The sequence below is a fragment of the Lithobates pipiens genome, unplaced genomic scaffold (genome assembly GCF_037356315.1).
Source record: "Lithobates pipiens isolate NorthernLeopardFrog02 unplaced genomic scaffold, aLitPip1_a1.2 Scaffold_8, whole genome shotgun sequence".
Lineage (NCBI taxonomy): Eukaryota > Metazoa > Chordata > Amphibia > Anura > Ranidae > Lithobates > Lithobates pipiens.
In genome coordinates this window covers 636,149,824-636,171,451 of record NW_027507903.1, presented here as the reverse complement: position 1 = coordinate 636,171,451, position 21,628 = coordinate 636,149,824, and positions in this window count along the sequence as shown.

The window sequence follows — 21,628 nt, the reverse complement described above, 5'->3', positions numbered from 1 at the left end:
GCTTCCTCTGGTGACTTCTCTACTCAAGATACTGAAAAATTCTTGGTACTGACAGGGCTAAATCCCCATGACTTTTCACCGTGGCCACTTTCATATAGTCTGGTGAGAATTTCCAGTAATCCAGACTGCTGGATTCATAAGCCCCTTGTGGGCTTCTTGTAATCCCTCCTATTTAGAGTTAATAACGTTATGGCATAAGGAGCAAATTTAACATCTCCCTTTGCTTCAAGTATGTTTTACTCCCATCCCTTCAGGCATTAAAACTATAGTTACTCTTATATTTTCTCTGTCTAGCAGACTGCTAGGGGAGTATGGCGATACACCAACTCTTACCTATAGAGGTTTAGTGACTTTGGCAGTAATTACATCATTACTTACCTCAACCTGATTTGAAGTGGGAAAATTGCCATCACATATATTTTAACAAAGTATTTTTTGTCTTTCCCGTTTAATTTGAAGAGCTACAACCTGCACTTCAATACTTTCCATATGCAGTGCTGTTTTCTTAGGTATGGGAACTTGTTATACATTTACTATTTTTATCGCTATCCTTATTAATCTCTTAGATTCTTTAAGATCCACTATTCATTAATTCTAGCGCTGGCTTCTTTCTCCATTCTTTAACTTCCTATAACAATCCTCCCATGAAACTGTTAACCAGACCATGTCTTTACACTTTCTTTTAATTCTCCTTAAATTCTTATTGCCGAGTCAGAAACTGTAGCAGCAGGCTTCTGCCTGCACTGTTCCTTCACTCATTGACACGGAGCCTGTTGTCCCCTCCCTTTCAGAAAATCATAAGCACATCTGCAATTTCATTGCCGTCCCCGTGCACACCGATAGGGAGAGATTAACCCATTTGCTAACTCATCGCTTACTTTTCTCTAACATTTTATTGTTCACTAGCACCCTTATTCTTTGCAAATACGTTCCATACATCCACATACTTTTCAGGCACCACACAGTCAATCAAGATCCACATATCTGTATATGTGGCTTGTTGAGTCCTTTCCATCCACATCATTTTCCCATACCATTTCTTAGGACATTTTTCCATATTGGGCAGTTTTGCCACAATTGCTCTTATCTCACTAGGCTTCCATGGGACATAAACTTGAGCCATATTAGCTACATATTGATCTCCCACCACCCCTCCTGGCAGGGCCACTTCCCTTAGGGGCATAGTATCCCTAAAGCTTTATGCTTTGCTGCTGCTTTTTGCCTCGTATACACTGGGGTATAAGTCTGGCTTGTCTGTTTTATGGGGGTGTGTAATCTATCTATTTTTGCTAAAGCATTTGGTTTTGATGGAGTGAACTGCCAAATTTGTACATCTTTATCAAATATTACCCCCTCACTATTACCCAATGAGGATCCCAAACTCCTCCTCTGTTGAGAAGTCCCTTGGGCTCCTTCTAACCTTCGGCTCCTTCCCTCCTGTGAGAAGCTGGAAACAGCTTGTTGCTGCTGAGGGGTAGCCTGGAAAGGCATGTGGGGAGCACTCTGTTCTCCCGTGTCTTCTTCCCTTTCCTCCATAGGATCAACTTCATCTATAGGGGCAGACGCTGCTCTAGATGCTACTGCTAAATCCCTTCTGGCAAATTCATACGGGGATGCCCAAGCATTGGGAAGCTCCTCTTCATCTTCCAGATGTAGAGCAGCTTTCTCAGTACACATTTTATAAGGGGGTGGTTATACATTCTTTCGGGAAACTTCTTCCCAAGCAGCTAAACATTCAATCCCCCCACAATCAGACATTTTAAAGAGTAAATTAAATAATGCATTAATTGTTGGGGTATCGAGAGAACCTTCCGGTGGCCACCATCTTGTATTCCCTCTTTGTAATTTTACACCATTTTACATGATGCTTTAAAGCATCTGGCTCTCCACTTACCATCATCTTGATGATAGGAGCACTTGGATGCAATTTCGCTACGCTTAATCCTGTTTTCTTTGCTATTTTTAATAATTTCTTTGCCCTCTCCTTTGTTAACCCAAAAGTATTCATTACAGGTAAAATATTTTTTTCAAGCAAATTTCCCATTTTCTTTGTATTTCCCCTGTTACTCTTTTTCAGAAATGACAATAGTTTAGAGCTCCAGGACTGAGAGCTCTACTGTTTACTTCTTATGGCTGTGTACCAGCAGCCCAGTACATATATTGAGATATCTCACTTCGTTCTACTCTCAGAAGGACGTCTCCTTTCTGAGTGGTAATAGGCTAGTCCCTATCTCGACTCCCTATTCCAGAGAACATACAGCAGGTCATTCACCCATTTGTGGCTATCCGCTGAAGGCAAACCTATCCGCCTTAGGACCACAAACGTTTCTCAAAAAATCACACAAAAATTCAACATCTACCACCTTCTATTCACTCATAGAAATTGTGGTACCTGCATTTTACACATCCCTTAATAACATGACTATATTCATTGTCATTTCTGAGAGTAAGAAGAAGGGCAAGTAAGTACTTTTGCATGCTTAAGTTGTAACTGGTACCATTAATATTCTCAGTAATCATACATAGACAGAATGCAGTAAAATCAAAAAGGAACGTGTTACCTTCTGTATTCCACAAGCCCCACCCGGCTCCTCAAAACCGCACAGAAAGACAGTACTTTATAATATGAGAAATAAAAGTTTTCTCACCTGAGGCTTCTTTGCTGTCCCTCCTGTTGCGGGTTGAGAGCTGATGGTGGGGGTGCAGATAAGAAGACCATCCTCGGGGTCACCAACTGTTATGTTGAGCCTTGAAATAAAGGTCATCTACGAGGTAGCATTTGTCTTAATGTATATTTACTCAGAATACACGCTGTGCACAGGATCACACCTTCCAAGGGGTTGTGATAAAGAATACAATCTGTTACAGCCTTTTATAAGAAAATGATAACATGACAGTGTATTGCGGGCACAAACCCAAGTTACAAAATACGTAATACATTCCATAATAATTGGTCCCATATTACATATGGTCATATTGACCCAAACACAATAACAAGATGAAGGTCAATTTGACAGGATAGTGATTGATTATGACAAGGCTAAAGTGTGTTATAAACAGGAACTTTCCATAAAAACATTTCACATCATTTCTGGGAATAATATCCTTTATCATCTTACTGGCAGAACATTTCATGTCATCCAGAGAGCAAGATACACAAACAACATATGTGTTGCAACATTTGAGAAATACCCAAAGAATAAAGAAACATTTAAGAAAGAAATACATTCTTATACTGAAGGGGAACTCTGAGTGGTATACAGATAGGTGTCATATCTTCATATCTTCACACCCTTGTACCATGGATCAAGGAGAGTGGCCCGCCAGTAATTGTCCCTCTCCTTGATCCTAAGAATACGAGGATCCTTCCGCAGGCTTTGCAGGATCAGGGAGGCCATGCAGTGTAGGTTAGCTGAGGCATTTGGTCCAGAGTCTCTGGGTCACTAAGGACAACATGATCCGCAGCCACCTCCTCCCAGCCACGTACAAGTCCATGGGCTTCTTGGGACTGTAAATCCTCCCTAAAAGACTGATGCTGATGATGCTGATGATGCTGATGATGCTGAGTGCCAGGCTCCACCCCCATGCTGACACAATCCTCCTCCTCCTCCTCCTCTTCCTGTGTGATGGGTGGCACAACAGGAACACTGTCTGGATAAAAGGGGCCTTGAGAGGCAAGGAAGTCCTCCTCTTCCTGCCTCTGTTCTGCCTCAAGTGCCCTGTCCATTATTCCACGCAGCGTAGGCTCCAACAGGTGGACAAGAGGTACATTGTCACTGATGCATGCACTGTCACTACTCACCATCCTTGTGCCCTCCTCAAACGGCGACAGGACAGTGCATGCATCCCTGATCATGCCCTACTGGTGTGGTGAGAAAAAACCAAGCTCCCCTGACCATGTCGGTGCCGTAGTTGCACAGGTACTCATTGATGGCCCTCTGCTGCGTGTGCAGCCACTGCAGCATGACCAACGTTGAGTTCCACCTGGTGGGCATGTCACATATAAGGCGGTTCTTGGGCAAGTTCAACTCCTTCTGGAGCACAGCCAGCCGAGCACTGGCATTAAATGATCGGCAGAAATGCACACAGACTTTCGTGGCCTGCCTCAGGACATCCTGTAAGCCCAGGTACCTGCCCAAGAACCGCTGCACCACCAGGTTAAGGACATGAGCCACACAGGGCACATGGGTCAGTTGTTCCTGTCGAATGGCGGGGAAAAGGTTGGTGCCATTGTCGCAAACCACCAATCCTGGCTTAAGCTGGCGTGGCGTCAACCACCTCTCAGCCTGCCCCTGCAGAGCTGACAAAATATCTGCCCCAGTGTGGCTCCAGTCCCCCAAACAAACCAGCGCAAGCACGGCATGGCATCTTTTTGCCTGCGTACTTGCATAGCCCCTTGAACGCCTATGGAGCACCGCTGGTTCCGAGGACAGAGCAATGGAAGAGGCCATGGAGGAAGAAGAAGAGGAGGGGGTGGAGGAGAGAGGTGTGTCACAACCAGTAGTAGCATTTTGGAGGCGTGGTGGCGGAACAACCTCTAACACTACTGCACCTTGTCCTGCATCCTTCCCAGCTGCCAGAAGAGTGACCCAATGGGCCGTGAAAGATAGGTAACCTCCCTGTCCATGCCTGCTGGACAATGAGTCAGTGGTAATATGCACCTTACCGCTGATCGCCCTGTCCAGCGAGGCATGGACATTGCCTTCCACATGCCGGTAGAGAGCCGGAATCTCCTTCTGTGAGAAAAAGTGGCGTTTGTTGACCTGCCACTGAGGAACCACACATTGCACAAACTCACGGAAGGGGGCAGAGTCTACCAAATGAAAAGCAGTTGAAGCGCTATCAATTTAGCCAAGCTAGCATCCACTGGGCATGTGGATGGCTGAGAGTGAACTTCTTTCAGTGGGGTAGCAGCTGGGGCAGGGAACTTTGCCTGGTACAATTGGATGTCTGTGTACCGCTAGCAGATTGCCCGCAAGTACTTGGCTGTGACACACCTAATTCTACACCATTCCTCTCAGTGCAGGTTTCATAGAGGACTGAAGGTCTAGTGGGGTTGGAGATCCCAGCTGATGAGGAGCAAGGAGAGGTCCGCTTTGTTCTTTGGTGTGGGTCTTTAAGGTACGCTTGCCAATGAGCTGCATGGCAGGTCAACATATGTCTGGTCAAGCATGTGGTGCCCAAGCGGCTGATGTTTTGGCCACACGAGATACGCTTGAGACATATGTTGCAAATAGCAGCGGTGCGATCTGATGCACTCGTCTCAAAAAAGGCCCACACCAAAGAACTTCTGGAATAACGCACAGAGGCAGCGCCCTGCACAGGCGGAGCTCTGCGGTGTGATTCAGTCGGTGTGCTGCCCCTAAGCTGGCCCCCAGAGGGCATCCTGCCTTGTTGGAGATGTGCCTCCTCCTCCTCCTTCTCTCTCCTATCAGGCACTCACTTGGAGTCAGTGACCTCATCATCCCCTCCCTCTTCATCACTGGAGCAAATTTGGCAGTATGCTGCAGCTGGTTGAACATGACTGCCAGTTTGCTGTCCTTCTTGAGCATCCCCTCTCTCTGCGCTCACGCTACTGCCTTCCTATAGCTGGGTATCATCTTCCTGGAGCATGTACCCAACACTGTGCTCAAACAGTTCAGGGAACTCCTCAGGAGGACATGGTGGGTCTAGAGAAGGAGTGACTGATGAGGAAATTGAGACGGGGGGAAGAGGATGCCATGAATTTGGCGCGAATGTCCCACAGAGTTCTGGCTTAACCGAACGGGCGAACAGCCAATTTTTCGAGTCGAACATGCGTTCAACTCGAACACCAAGCTCATCCCTACCGGGCATCATGAGCCCCTATGGATACATATGCCTACATTGTACCTAGTGGTGAAGACTAAAATGATGTTAAGCAATTATCCATGAGGAAATACTCTGTGCAAAATAATCACGGAGCCGTGAAAACCACCAATTGCTGCATAGTGGTGTCACGGACACCATGACTGACAAGAAAAAAGAAAAAGCGCATTTTTTTTTTTTTTTTTTTAAAGACAACATGCATACCCAGAACACATACTAAGATTAAACAATGGATAGCATGCCCACCTTACTCAATACAGAGGTGGAAACATGATTAAAAATCCCTTCATCATATATAATACTAATAAGACCCCTATATATTTATGGGGCCAAACTCGAAAAATAATTTATAATAGGGTAATATTAATCAAGAAGATTATTATATACTACATTAAAACATAAAATATTAAAAAAATTGCTATAAAACAATTAAAATCAAGTTCCCTATTCAGGCCTTTGGGCGCTAAAGAGTCCAAGTCGTATACCCACCATGATCTCCTTTGACTGAGTGTCCTAACACAGTGGCTGCCCCTCCATTGTTTCTTGTACTTTTCTATACACCAAAAAGACATCCCTGTTGTTTTTCTATTATGTACCAATCTAAAATGCAGGTTGAGGGCCTATAGCATACTCCCAGTATTATTTTCCCCTTAGCTTCATCCCTTTGGGGCTCTACCCATAAGGATTCCACCTCCTCCCTAGCTCTCTTAGTGATGTCATCTCTCACATTCACTTGTACATTATTCTTGATATATAGGCATACCCCACCCCTTATTTTACCCTCTCTATCCTTGCGATAAAGGGTATACACTTGAATGTTTGCCAGCTAATCATGAGAGCTGTTGAACCAGGTCTCTGAAATTCCCACAAATTCCAAATCCTCTTCGTACAACAGTATCTCTAGTCCACCTATCTTGTCCACCAAGCTTCTGGCATTGGTGAACATGCCACGTAGTGTAGACCGGTCGCATCTTATCCTCTTATTGGGTGTTCCAAGATTGCAACTAGGACTTGCTACTATACTTACCTTGGGTTTATGTGCTTTGGTCAACCTACCAATAATGCCCCCAATACTCCCCCCTCCCCCCATTGCCTAGTTTAAAAATCCCTCTAACTTTTTGGCCATCTTCATTCCCAGCTGATCTGCACCATCCTCATTTAGGTGCAGTCCGTCCCTTCTAAAGTACCAGTTATCAACTGAGAAGTCAGCCCAGTCCTCCAGGAATATGATCTTATGCCAAGTACATGGATACCAAACACGACACACACAAACGTGCATCAGCGACAAAATACATACATTTTTAAAAGCCTTTACAGGTTACCACTTTAGATTTACAGAGGCGTTCTACTGCCAAAATTACTGCCCTTGATCTGACCTTCGTGGTGATACCTCACTTGCATGGTGCAATTGCTGTTTACATATGACACCAGACCGACGCTTGAGTTCGCCTTTGTGCATAAGCACGGGGGGACAGGGGTGCTTTTTTTATTATTTATTTTGCTTTCTTATTTTATTTTTAAACTGTTCCTTTCATTTTTTGTAATCATTTTTATTGTTATCTCAGGGAATGTAAATATCCCCTATGATAGCAATAGTTAGTGACAGGTACTCCTTTTTTTAAATTGGGGTATATTAGACCCTAGATCTCTCCTCTGCCCTCAAAGCATATGACCAGACCAAGATCAGTGTGATAAAATGCTTTCTCAGTTTCCCAATGGCGATGTTTATATCCGGCGAAACCAAAGTTATGAAATGCTCATACCTTCCGTTTTCTTAGGTCATAGAGATGGAGTCGCCGATTTATTTATCGTGGAAGCAAATGCTGTTGCTGCCAAGATAGATAAATCAGTGCTGCACCTGAATGGCATACTTGCTAAGCAAATAATGGTTAACAATAAAGAAAAGTAACATTACAGTATAACAGTAAGACATACCATGCCTGCAAAGTAAATACAAGAAAACATAGTAAAAATAAAAAAATGTTGTAATGTAATCTGTGGCTTAAAAATATATGCCCAAGCATGTTGGCAATCCGCCCCTGAGGTTAGGAGAAAATTGCTCCACCACCCCTGCCCCATGCTTTGGCATATACGCTCTTTTTTTTAAAATGTGGTGGTTGAAATCACCTCCGACAGAGCTGGAGTCATGGCTTTATGTATTGTGAGAGCAAACACTGTTGCTGTCAGAATAAATAAACCTGTGCTGCAGCTGAATGGCATACCTGTAAGCAAATGACGGTTAACAATAAAACAAAGTAACATTACAGTATAACAGTAAGACATACCATACCTTCAACGTAAATACAATAAAACATAGTAAAAATAAAACATTAAAGTTCTAAAATACAGTAACAATAGAAAGATAACAAAAGATATAGAACAATAGTGAGTGAACAATAGAGCAGACAGTAGAGAGCGAACATAAGAGAGGGAACAATAGAGAGAGAAGAAAAATAAAACCCCAACTATTTTTGGCTTTTTTATGTTATTTTTTTGTGTTTTTGTGTGTGTTTTTTTTTTACTTTTATAAAAACTGTAAACTGTGAACGTTCCAGATTAGGGTCTCTCAAAATGTGATGACCATCTCATCTTTCGAGACCCTGTGTAAGTGTGCCCTAGGACTGTGTAGTGCTGTACCCTATGCTAATACTCCACTAGTGTGTGGTAGCATTTGAAACAGTCACCGATGCAGAGACCAGGTTGGTCAGGACAGGAGGGACAATAAAAGCCGGTGTAATGCCTAAATCCACGTTTCCTGCAGGCACAACATCTTCTTTGGGGTGTTCTTTGGACAGGGGTACCAGGGAGGGAAAATGCCTCTCATGCAGCAGTCTCACTGCATTTTCGTTGGGAAGGTGGGCCACAGCACCTGGGAACAGGACAGCTGTGACGATCTCTTCCTGGAATTCTAGGAAGGATCCAGTTTGTCCTGAAGCTTTGTATAGCACAAAAGCATTCAGCAGAGCCAATTGAAATAAGTATACACTAAAGTATATACTTTTTTGTACCAGCATCTGGCCATATGGGCAATTAGGTACGGCGATAACAACTGGTTGTTGAGGTCCACCCCTCCCGTGCTAAGGTTTTATTCATGGACACAGAGGGGTTTCTCCACAACACCAGTCGCCGTAGGAAGGGAGGACAGAATGAAAACATTCCGTGAATCCCTCCACTTCACTGCTAACAAATTAATACACTTCAAGCAGGCTCTTTCCCCCATCTAAGTCGGGATTTTACAAGCCGCTTGTGAAGCCCTGGCAATTAGATTGCACTGTGCCACATGCGCCAATTCCATAATCAATTAGGTAACTAAAAGTGGCAATAATTGAAGTCCCACACAATCTTACCAGCACTCCGTATGTAGTCTGGGCAGTTCTTCGGCTCTACGTGACTACGTTTTCCCACGTAAACCATAAAACTATATGTATAGCCTGTGGCCCTGTCACAGAGCTTATACATCTTGACCCCATATCTGGCACACTTGCTGGGAAGATACTGTTTGATAGACAAGCAGCCAGAAAACGTAATCAGGGACTCATCAAAGCAGACACTATGAACCGCATGCTTGGCCAATCACAGCGCCGTCTGTCTAGCGAGCTGTGGCTTTGAACAGTTATGGCTCAGGGGGTTTAGTACACGCCCCACACTATATAAGGCCTTGTGTAGTGTGTTCCAGCGTGATGATAGAAAGAGAGAGATAGACAGTGTCATTTAATTTCATTTGAGTTAGATAGAGCAGGCAGGAGGCTAGTCAGTTATCTGCAGTCAGTGTATTGTGTGTATATATATATGTATGTATATATATATATATATATATATATATATATATATATATATATATATGCACTGTATTCAGTTTATCTAGATTATCTAGAACAATTGCTGGGGTTCTGATCCTATCCGCAGGCAGCTGTATTAATTACAGTTGGTGTATTGTGTCATCTGCACAGTGTGCACCTAAAGCTACCCCAATTTCTGGTGTATTGTGTCATCTGCACAGTGTGCACCTAAAGCTACCCCAATTGCTGGTGTTCTTCTGATCCTATACTACAGGCAGCTGCAGTAATTTCAGTTGGTGTATTGTGTCATCTGCACAGTGTGCACCTAAAGCTACCCCAATTTCTGGTGTTCTTCTGATCCTATACCGCAGGCAGCTGCATTAATTACAGTTGGTGTACTATGTACTCTGCGCAGTGTGCACCTAAAGCTACCCCAATTGCTGGTGTTCTTCTGATCCTATACCACAGGCAGCTACAATAATTACAGTTGGTGTACTGTGTACTCTGCACAGTGTGCACCTAAAGCTACCCCAATTGCTGGTGTTCTTCTGATCCTATACCGCAGGCAGCTGCAGTAATTACAGTTGGTGTACTGTGTACTCTGCACAGTGTGCACATAAAGCTACCCCAGTTGCTGGTGTTCTCATACTAATAATACTACAGGCAGGCAGTTGATTCTGCTAGCTGCAGTATAATCAGTATATATGTCCCAGCTTTGTGCAGCTACATCTCCATTCAGGCCATAAGTATTTTTGGAAGGTCAACAAGGAGAGGCAGACAGTCAAGAGCCAATAAAAGAGGGCAAGCAGGCTCTGTGTCTAGAGATAACAGTGCTGGTGAGGGACACGGTGCATCCTCAGCAGAACGTGGCCAGGGGACATGCGTGTCCTTTTTTTTGGCAGCTGGGCACGTTGAGCCGCAACATGCTGAAGACTTGGAAGAGTGGAAGACCAAGCCGTCCTCATCCTCCTCATCCTCTCTTACCCAGGCTCAGGGTACTGGCAAAGCAGCTGCCAATGTGGCCTCTTCCCTCGGCTCAATGGCATCAGTCACTCCTTCCCACGGTTTGAGCACATTGTTGGGTACATGCTCCAGGAGGATGCCCAGCGTTTTGAAGGCTCTGATGATGATACTCAGCTAGAGGAAGGCAGTAACATGAGCCTAGATAGAGGGGGTGCCACGGAAGGACTGCAATCTGGCAGTCATGTTCCCCCAGCTGCAGCATACTGCCAGGTTTGCTTCAGTGATGAGGAGGGAGGGGATAATGAGGTCACTGACTCCACGTGGGTGCCTGATAGGAGAGAGGAGGAGGTGGAGAATGAGGAGGAGGAGGAGGCACATCTCCGAGACAGGATGCCTGCCAGGGGCCAGCTTAAGGGCAGCACACCGACTGCATCACACCACAGAGTTCCTCATGTGCAGGGCGCTGCTGTCTCTGCGCATTATTCCAAAAGTTCTTTGGTGTGGGCCTTTTTTGACACAAGTGCATCAGATCGCACCGCTGCTATTTCCAACATATGTCTCAAGCGTATCTCGTGTGCCCAAAACATCGGCCGCTTGGGCACCACATGCTTGACCAGACATATGTTGACCTGCAATACAGTTCTTTGGCAAGTGTACCTAAAAGACCCACACCAAAGAACAAAGCGGACCTCTCATTGCTCCTCATCAACTGGGATCTCCAACCCCACTATACCTTCAGTCCTCTCTCTGAAACCTGCACTGAGAGGAATGAAGGTGTAGAATTAGGTGTGTCACAGCCAAGTACTTGCGGGCAATCTGCTAGTGGTACACCGATGTCCGATTGTACCAGGCAAATTTCCCTGCCCCAGCTGCCGCACCACTGAAAGAAGTTCACTCCCAGCCATCCACATGCCCAGCGGTTGAATGCTAGCTTGGCTAAATTTCTAGCACTTCAACTGCATTTCAGTTCGTAGACTCTGCCCCTTCCGTGAGTTTGTGGAATGTGCGGTTCCTCAGTGGTAGGTTCCCAAATGCCATTTTTTCTCATGGGAGGCGATTCAGGCCCTCTACCGGCATGTGGAGGCAATGTCTTGCCCTCGCTGGACAGGGCTGTTAGCGGTAAGGTGCATATTACCAGGACAGGTACGTTACCTATCTTTCACGGTGCATTGGGTGACTCTGCTGGCAGCTGGGAAGGATGCAGGACAAGGTGCAGTAGTGTTGGAGGTTGTTCCACCACCACGCCTCCAAAATGCTACTACTGGTGATTCTGACACACCTCTCTCCTCCACCCCTCCTCTTCTTCTTCCTCCATGGCCTTTTCCTGTGCTTTGTCCTCGGAACCAGCGGTGCTCCTTTTGCGTTCAAGGGGCTATGCAAGTACGCAGGCAAAAAGATGCCATGCGGTGCTTGCGCTGGAGTGCTAGGGGGACAGGATCCACACTGGGGCAGAGATTCTGTCAGCTCTGCAGGGGCAGGCTGAGAGGTGGTTGATGCCACGCCAGCTAAAGCCAGGAATGGTGGTTTGCGACAATGGCACCAACCTCCTCTCCGCCCTCCGGCAGGGACAACAGAACCATGTGCCCTGTTTGGCTCACGTCCTTAACTTGGTGGTGCAGCGGTTCTTGGGAAGGTACCCAGGCTTACAGGATGTCCTGAGGCAGGCCAGGAAAGTCTGTGTGCATTTCTGCCGGTCATATAATGCCAGTGCTTGGCTGGCTGACCTCCAAAATGCATTTCATCTACCCAAGAACCGCCTAATCTGTGACATGCCCACCAGGTGGAACTCAACTTTGGCCATGCTGCAGCAGCTGCACACGCAACAGAGGGCCATAAATGAGTACCTGTGTGACTATAGCACCAGGACAGGGTCAGGGGAGCTTGGCTTTTTCCCCACACCAGTGGGCCATGATCAGGGTTGCATGCATTGTCCTGTCACCATTTGAGGAGGCCACGAGGATGATGAACAGTGACAGTGAATGCATCAGTGACACTGTCCCTCTTGTCCACCTGTTGGAGCACACTGTGCGTGAAATAATGGACAGGGCTCTTAAGGCCCCCTTTATCCAGACAGTGTTCCTGCTGCCCCGCCGATCACACAGAAAGAGGACGAGAGGAGAAGGATTGTGTCATTATGGAGGTGGAGCCTGGCACTGAGCATCAGCAGCAGTCTTTTAGGGATCATTTATAGACCCAAGAAACCCATGAACTTGTACGTGGCTGGGAGGAAGTGGATGTGGATAATGTAGTCCTTAGTGACCCAGAGGACTCCGGACCGAATGCCTCAGATAACCTACGCTGCATGGCCTCCCTGATCCTGCAAAGCCTGTGGAAGGATCCTCATATTCGTCGGATCAAGGAGAGGGATCATTACTGGTTGGCAACCCTCCTTTATCCACGTTACAAGGGTTGCGGACCTTATCTTGCCATCGCAGAGTGAGCAGAGGATGAAACATCTTTGGGAGGCCTTGCAGAAAGGTCTGTGCAACGCGTTCCCAGAGACTGGGAGGTTATAAATTCCTGGTCCTGGACAATGTGTTGCTGAGAAGGTGGCCATCTGACCAATGCGTTCAGACAATTTTTTTAGTCTGCAGCCCCAAGGTATTATCAGTTCCAGCAACCATCACCAGCATCTGATTTACATGGCGCAGGATTACCTAAGGGCAAGATCAGACTTGGACACCTTTCCCACCGAAAATCCTCTGGGTTAGTGGGTCTTGAGGATGGATCACTGGCTACAGCTTGCACAGTATGCAATTGAGCTACTGGCCTGTCCTGCATCCAGCGTTCTTTCGGAATGCACATTCAGTGCTGCTGGAGGCTTTGTAACCGATCACAGGGTGCGCCTGTCCACCGACTCAGTTGATCGACTGACCTTCATAAAAATGAATCAGTCTTGGATCACCACCAGCTACCAAGCACCTGATGCTGATATAACCAAATATTTTTTTTTTTAAATGTCAGATACCTTCAAGACTGCCTATGCTGATGCTGAGTGACTATCCTGTTATGCTGAGTGACTATCCTCTTCCACCTCAATGGTCATGCTGATAGCTTATAAGAACATTTTTGGTTCTGGGCGCCGTCACCAGTGCCTAAGGCCAAATTTTTCAGCCCCTGTTTAACAGGGCGTGTAATTACAATTTTTGATGCAATACATTGCAGCAGGGCTCATTCCTGCGCTCCAACTAGAGGGGTTGCAGTGTTGAGGCACCAGCACCAGTGCCTTAGGCTCAATTTTTCAGCCCCTGTTTAACAGGGGCGTGTAATTACAAATTCTCTCCTGTAAGAGTTGATATGGGAAAAATGTGTCTCCTCTCCACTGATGCTTTATCACCAATCCTTGTTTCACTAAAAACCCCAAATTTTCAAAAAAACATTTGTCATTGGGACAGAAAGTGAGGTGAAATCTTCTGAAGAGGTGCACAGACAGCAAGAAAAAAATGTTACTGGGGTGATAACCCTTTCCTATGTTTTCCAAAAAGTTCAAAATTACAAACAGATTCTACTTAACAACAAACCTACAGTCCCTGTCTTGTTTGCACCACCTGTATACTGCTGTTCAGAGTATATAGGGCCTGGGGGAGGGGGTAGGTACCCATGCCGTTTGTCTCACTGATTTTCATCCATATTGCCGGGACCAGACATTACATTAAAGCCGCAAGCAGTTTTATATGACTTTTATTCCTTTAAAAATGTAATTTTGTGTAGGGACTGTTCTAAGCACGGGAAACATGCGCCACTTTACAGGCATACTATAGACACTCCCCAGGTATGATATTTAAAGGAATATTTCACTTTTTTTTTCACTTTAAGCATCATTAAAATCACTTCTCCTGAAAAAATGTCAGTTTTTAAAACTATTTTTGGATTGATACATGTCCACTGGGGCAGGACCCGAGTCCCCAAACCCTTTTTAGGACAATAACTTGCATATTAGCCTTTAAAATTAGCACTTTTGATTTTGAACGTTCGAGTCCTATAGACTTTAACTGGGTTCTAAAGTTCGCACTAATTTTCGGTCCATTCGCAGGTTCTGGTTCTGTTCAGCTCATCCCTGGTCACTAGTACTGTCTCTCTGCTCCATACGAGAGCTCTGTGGTTCTTGCACCTCAACGACATCAGAAGAACGGGGTCAGGTATGCCTGACCTTGGCGGGAACCATCAGAGCTATCTGTCAGGGTGCTGCTGCTGTCTACAGGTTTGTATTCTGAGCCTGAATCTGACATATGGGTGACTTCCACTTTACTATCTGTCATTCTTAGAAATATGTAGGCCTCTTCATTACTGTACCTTGACATTTTGGTCTCTAAATTTACTGGTACAGTAGTGGGGCTCACAGGAAAATGAGCACCTGATTGTCAGCGACTGCTTTAAACGCTACAAAAAAAACTGTTAGCATTCGCAGGGATCAGGCCTGACTCTGTGAACGCTGCAGTTATGTGTTGTGTTTTGTAAGTGACAGTAATCGATCGATACTGCACTTGGGTGGGCTGGGCTGGGCGGAGGAGCTAAACGCTGGTGCTAGCAGGTATCTTGGCTGATCCCAATAACACTACATTTTTGGGAACCCTAAACTTCTGGGGATGCTAGTATAGATCTTGTCAGATCAGATATCGATCCGTTCAGACACTATACTACTAAGGGAGTCGTATGGTGTGTGCATGGGTGTTAGCACTACTGCCACTAATCTGACTCTGCCTGGGGTGACGCAGACCCTATCTGACACTAAAACCTAACTGATATGAAGGGGTTAAAACTTTAATAGGGGGGCTTAGGGGGGTCCCTAGAGCAATCTGGGCCATCCACTAAGTACCCTAACGCTGATTTTTGTCACTAATGACACCAGTACAGCGATCAAAAAAAATAATAATTAACACTGCACTGGGTGACACAGTGACAGGGGGTGAAGGGGTTAACTGGGGGGGTGATCGGGAGGTGACAAGTGTACCTACGTGTACTGGTGTTAGTGTAGTGTTGGTGCACTTACTCTTAGATGTCTTCACTCCTCTCTCTGGAACGGAAAAGAGTTCCACGAGGGGAGATGACATCAAGGATTTCATTCGCAGGGACAGATCACCAGGTCCAAGCCAGAAATCCTGGAGACCTGGAGACTAATTGATTCTGAAGTGAATCAGATCGCCGTGGCCGCCTAGGGTAGCGAGTGCGATGTATAGCTACGTATAACTGCGGCGGCTGATCCAGAACTGGTTAATACATTTTAATGCAAAATAAAATACCATAGATAACACATTTTTTTTTTGTAAATCATAAAATATGATGTTACGCCGAGTAAATAGATACCTAACATATCATGCTTTAAAATTGTGTGCACTCATGGAACGGCGACAAACTAGGGTACTTAAAAATCTCCATAGCCGACACCTTAAAATTTTTTACAGGTTACCAGTTTAGAGAGGAGGTCTAGGGCTAGAATTATTACCCTTGCCTCTAATGGTCGCGGCGATACCTCACATGTGTGGTTTGAAAACTGTTTATATCTGCGACTTATTGCCTAACTTCTGTGTTTCACTTCTTATTGTCTCACTTCTTAGGCTGGATTCACACCAATGTATTTTTAGAGCTTTTTACATTTTGCAGATTTGCACTACAAAACGTGTTCCATAGGAAACCAAGTTAAATGGACTGTAGTGCAAATCTGAAAACTGCAAAAAGCACAAAAATGCATAGATGTGAATCCAGCCTTAGTGTTTCACTTCTGCATGCGAACACAGAGGGATGGAACGCTTTATTTTATTTATTTTTTCTGATTTATTTTACTTTTAATTTTTACACTGTCTCTTTATTTTTATTTTTATCTTTTTTTTTATTCCTATTACAAGGAATATAAACATCCTAATAGAAATAAGGATGACAGGTCCCCTTTATCGAGAGATTTGGAGTCAAAAAGACTTCAGATCTCACATTTACCTTTAGAAGCAAAATATCAAAAAGAAAATTTTTGCTTTAACCACTTACGAACCGCCCGCAGCAGTTTTACGGCGGCTGTTTGAAAGAGGATGTCATTATGGCAGCAGCTAGCTTCTTCAGCGGGCAGTCCACTACAAGATAAAAGTGTTCCCTGCGGCGGATTCGCCGCAAGATCACTTTTATTGGTGGCGGGAGAGAGGCCCCCCCCATCCCGCCGCGATCCGGTGCCTTCCCCTGCTTATTAGAGCTGTCGAGCTGTCGGCAATGGTGGAACCAAACGCGTCCTTTCAGTAGCTGTGCATGGAGACGAGTGAGGGGAAGATGGCCCCCACCCGTCTCCATACAATTGCTGGGCGGAAGTGACATCAAAACGTCACTTCCGCCCACAGCTCTTAAAGGGACAATTTTTTTAATGATTTTTTTAAATTACAATTTTTTTTTATTGTCTAAATATGAGATCTGAGGACTTTTTGACCGCGGATCTCATATTTAAGAGGTCCTGTCATGTTTTTTTCTATTACAAGGGATGTTTACATTCCTTGTAATAGGAATAAAAGCGACCGTTTTATTTTTTAAATAGTGTAAAAATAAAAGGTTAAATAAATAATAATAATAATAATAATAAAAATGTAAACGTGCCCCGTCCCGCCAGGCTTGCGCGCAGAAGCGAACGCATATGTGAGTAGCGCCCGCATATGAAAATGGTGTTCAAACCACACACGTGAGGTATCACCGCTTTGGTCAGGTAAGCCCCGGAATGAGCGGGAGCAGGAAGCGATTGAAGGGGCGCACCCCTCCCGCTGCTTCTAAAAGTGATCCCGCTGTGAATCTGCCTGTGGGACCACTTTTAGCTGAAAGAGACTTGGCTATAGTAAACAAAAAAAATACAAGGGTTGTGGCAGATAGCTGCTGCCATAACCCCGGTATTTAACATCAAACAAATAACGTATTATTACTATATACTGGTCGGCAAGTGGTTTTAACCTTTTTGCTGCCAGAGCTGTTTTTGCTTTTTTTTCTGCACACAGGTTTAAAATATAATTTTAGATGTGAATATTAGTTGAAACTGCCAAACATGATTTGTTTCTGAAAGCAGACGCCCTGGATAAGAAAATGTTTGTGCACAAAATTTTGGTAAAAATACACACAATTTTTCTTAAATTATTAAAATTGTACATCAGTGTCCCCATCAGAGTTTGCCCTTACACTGCTCTTCGTACAAGCAAAACCTGTGTCTTTTATTTTCACAGTGGCATGGCCTTGGACTGTCACACAAGTTTTTCTTAATAAATTAAGGCTGCTACGACCTATTTACCAGAAGTTGTTTGGCTCTTATTGATAAGGTGGGAAATAAGATAATAAATAAATGATTGTGCTGACACGTTTTTCATAAAACAATGAAAGAGAGATAAATAAATAAAATTTAAAGCGAGCGAGAGAGAGAGAGAGAGAGAGAGAGAAGAAAGAAAGAGAGAGAGAGAGAGAGAGAGAGGGAAAGAAAGAGAAATAAATAAATAAGGAATAACAGGAGAGAGAAGAAAAAAATAAAGAATGAAAGCATGAGAGCGCAAGAGAAATAATAAGAATAATTAAGAATTCAAGAGAAAGTGAGAGAGAAATAAAGACAGACAGACAGACCGAGAGATAGACAGATAGATAGACAGACAGATATGGGCAACTCGAGTGCTCTGAAAGCTAGTTCTCTCTGCTGTTACTAAAATTGCCATACTCATAGTAATAGGCACGCAGGTTTTGGGTTTTTTGGCTGCCTAGACCGTGTATTTTCAAATCATGGCTGGCTTGACTGCAGTGGGAGAGGCGAGGGGTCTCCTGGGAGTGCAGGGTAGGATGTATAATATAATTGTTCTGTGTAATGTAAATGGGGGGGCTTTATTAATAAATGGGCTATGTAATGTAAATAGGGGATCTGTATAATATAAATGGGCTGTGTAATGTAAATAGGGGATCTGTATAATATAAATGGGCTGTGTAATGTAAATAGGGGATCTGTATAATATAAATGGGCTGTGTAATGTAAATAGGGGAGCCGTATAACCTACATGGGCTATGTAATGTAAATGGGGGGGGCTGTATAACATAAATGGGCTGTGTAATGTAAATGGGGGGGGCTGTATAACATAAATGGGCTGTGTAATGTAAATGGGGGGGCTGTATAATATAAATGGGCCATGTAACGTAAATGGGGGGGACTGTATAATATAAATGGGCTGTGTAATGTACATTGGGGGGTTGTATAATTATAAATGGGATGTGTAATGTAAATGGATTGTGTAATTCATTTTTTTTATGAAAACCACGGGCAGTAATCATGGTGCTTCGTGAATCTTTGGCATGATAATCGTAATCAATTCGAATCGGGAGACCAGTGAAGATGCACACCTCTACTGCCTACCTGTGTAAGACCTGGTCCGTCCTTGACCTGTCTCTGGATTTCTGCCTGCCTGCTGTGACCTCGGCTTGTACTCTGACTCTGCTCCTGTCCTGTATTCCTGTACCTCACTGCCTGGCTGTGTACCAATCCTTGCTTGTATCCTGACTCTGCCTCTGCCTGATATTCCAGTACTGTGCTGCCTAGCTGTTGGTGACCTTTTGGCTTGTGTACTGGCTTTACTCCTGTCTGCTGATCAAGGGTGACCATGTTCCAGGTCCTGGTTCCTGCTTGGTGATCTACAATCATCTGATTCCTGCAAACACCAGCTGGCTCTGCCTGTTACACTGGCCCTTGTGCCACTCTATACTCTCACACTTCCTGTCATCACTACCAAGGGTGTTGGACAAGAGGTGCAAGAGAAGCCCCCTCTCCAGCTTGATCTCCACCAGGTATGTGACGGGTTACTTTGCTGATATGGTCAGGGATTCCTACCAACAATTCCATGTGTGCTGGGGCTGGCTGGGGGTACCCCACTTAACCACTTAAGGACCTAGCCTCTTTTTGAGATGTGTTGTTTTCAAGTTAACCGCTTGCTGACTGCCGCATGTACACGTCGGCACAATGGCACGGACAGGCAAATGGACGTACAGGTACGTTCCTTTAAATTTGCTGCCTTGTGATTACGGGTCGCAGTCAGGATAAAAATCGTCGCCATTACTAATGAAAAAAAAAATATTAATAAAAATGCCATAAAACTATCCCTTATTTTGTAGACGCTATAATTTTTGTGCAAACCAATCAATAAACACCAAAAATATGTAGAAGAATAAGAATCGGCCTAAACTGAGGGGAAATCGGTTTTTTTTTGGGGAGGGATTTATCATAGCAAAAAGTTTTTTTCTAAATTGTCGCTTTTTTTGTTTTATAGCGCAAAAATAAAAACCGCAGAGGTGGTCAAATACCACCAAAAGAAAGTTCTATTTGTGGGAAAGAAAGGACGCCAATTCTGTTTGGGGGCCACGTTGCATGACTGCGCAATTGTCAGTTAAAAGCGACGCAGTGCCGAATCGCAAAAAACGCTCTGGTCTTTGGCCAGCCAAATGGTCAGGGGGTTAAGTGGTTAAAAGCTAAAAAATTACTTAAGACCCCCAAACATTATACATTTTCTTTCTAACACCCTAGAGGATAAAATGGTGGTCATTGCAATATTTTCTGTTATACCATCTTTGCACAGCGGTCTTACAAGCACACTTTTTTTGGAAAAAATTAAAAATTTTGAATTAAAAAATAAGACAACAGTAAAGTTAGCCCAATTTTTTCCATATTGTGAAAGATAATGTTACGGTGAGTAAATTGATACCCAACATGTCAGGCTTCAAAATTGCACCCGCTCGTGGAATGGCGACAAACTTTTCCCCTTAAAAATCTCCATAAGTGAAGTTCTACAGGATGCATGTTTTGAGTTACGGAGGAAGTCTAGTGCTAGAATTATTGCTCTCGCTCTACCGATCTTGGCGATATCTCATGTGTGGTTTGAACACCGTTTTCAAAAGCGGCGCTACTCACGTATGCGTTCACTTCTGCGCGTGAGCATGGCAGGACGGGGCACGTTTAAAAAAAATTTTGTTTTTTTTTCTTATTTATTTTACCTTTTTTATTTTAATTTTTTTAGACTGTTTAAAAAAAAATTGTGTCACTTTTATTCCTATTACAAGGAATGTAAACATCCCTTATAATAGAAATAAAAAAAAAGGACAAGTTAAATATGAGATCTGGGGGTCAAAAAGACCTCATATCTCATATTTACACTAAAATGCAATAATAAAAAAAGGCCCTTTAAGAGATGTGGGCGGAAGTGACATTTGGATGTCGCTTCTGCCCTGCAATTTTATGGAGCCAGGTGGGGGCCATCTTCCCCTCACTCGTCTCCATGCCCAGCCAGGGGGAATATCCAATCACCTCCGACAGATCCGGTAAGCGGCGGAGGGCACCGGAGCGCTGTGGGAGGGGGGGGCCCCTCTCCCACTGCCGATATAAGTGATCTTGCTGCGAATCTGCCGCAGAGACCACTCTTATCGGAAAGCGGACTGGTGGCCGAAGAAGAGGATACCGGGGTTATGGCAGTTAGCTGCTGCCATAATAACAATATTCCACTTCAAATTAAGGATCTATGTTGGTCCAGAAGTGGTTAAGGAAGCAACAGAACACTTATTGAATTATTGGATTTAGTAAAGTAAAGTTTAACCAGTTCCCGACCGGCGCACGCCGATGTACGTCGGCAGAATGGCACGGGCAGGCATATTGGCATACAGGTACGTCCAATCTTCAATGCCGCCCTGCCATCGCGAGCGCGTGCTGGTCGGGACCCCCGTGGGTCTGGTCGGGACCCCCGTGAGTCCGGTCGCGGGTCCCGCGGACTCGATCGGGGCATACCCGCTACATGGCCCCTTAAGGCACAGAAGTGATGGAGCAGTATAGTTAGGCTGTCTGACACGGGGATAGTGGAGACTTTTATCACAGACATGCAGCAGAATATCCTCAGGCACAGTAGGTCACAACATAAACAGGAGCAATATTACCGGGGCAGCATCTGCTGGATGAATTGGAAGAACACTGGAAGAAATATCTTAAACGGCTGTATGGTAGATGTTGGTGACCATAGGGACAGAGAAGTCATAAAACTATAAAGATCGGGGGCGTGGCTTGGCCAGCGGCG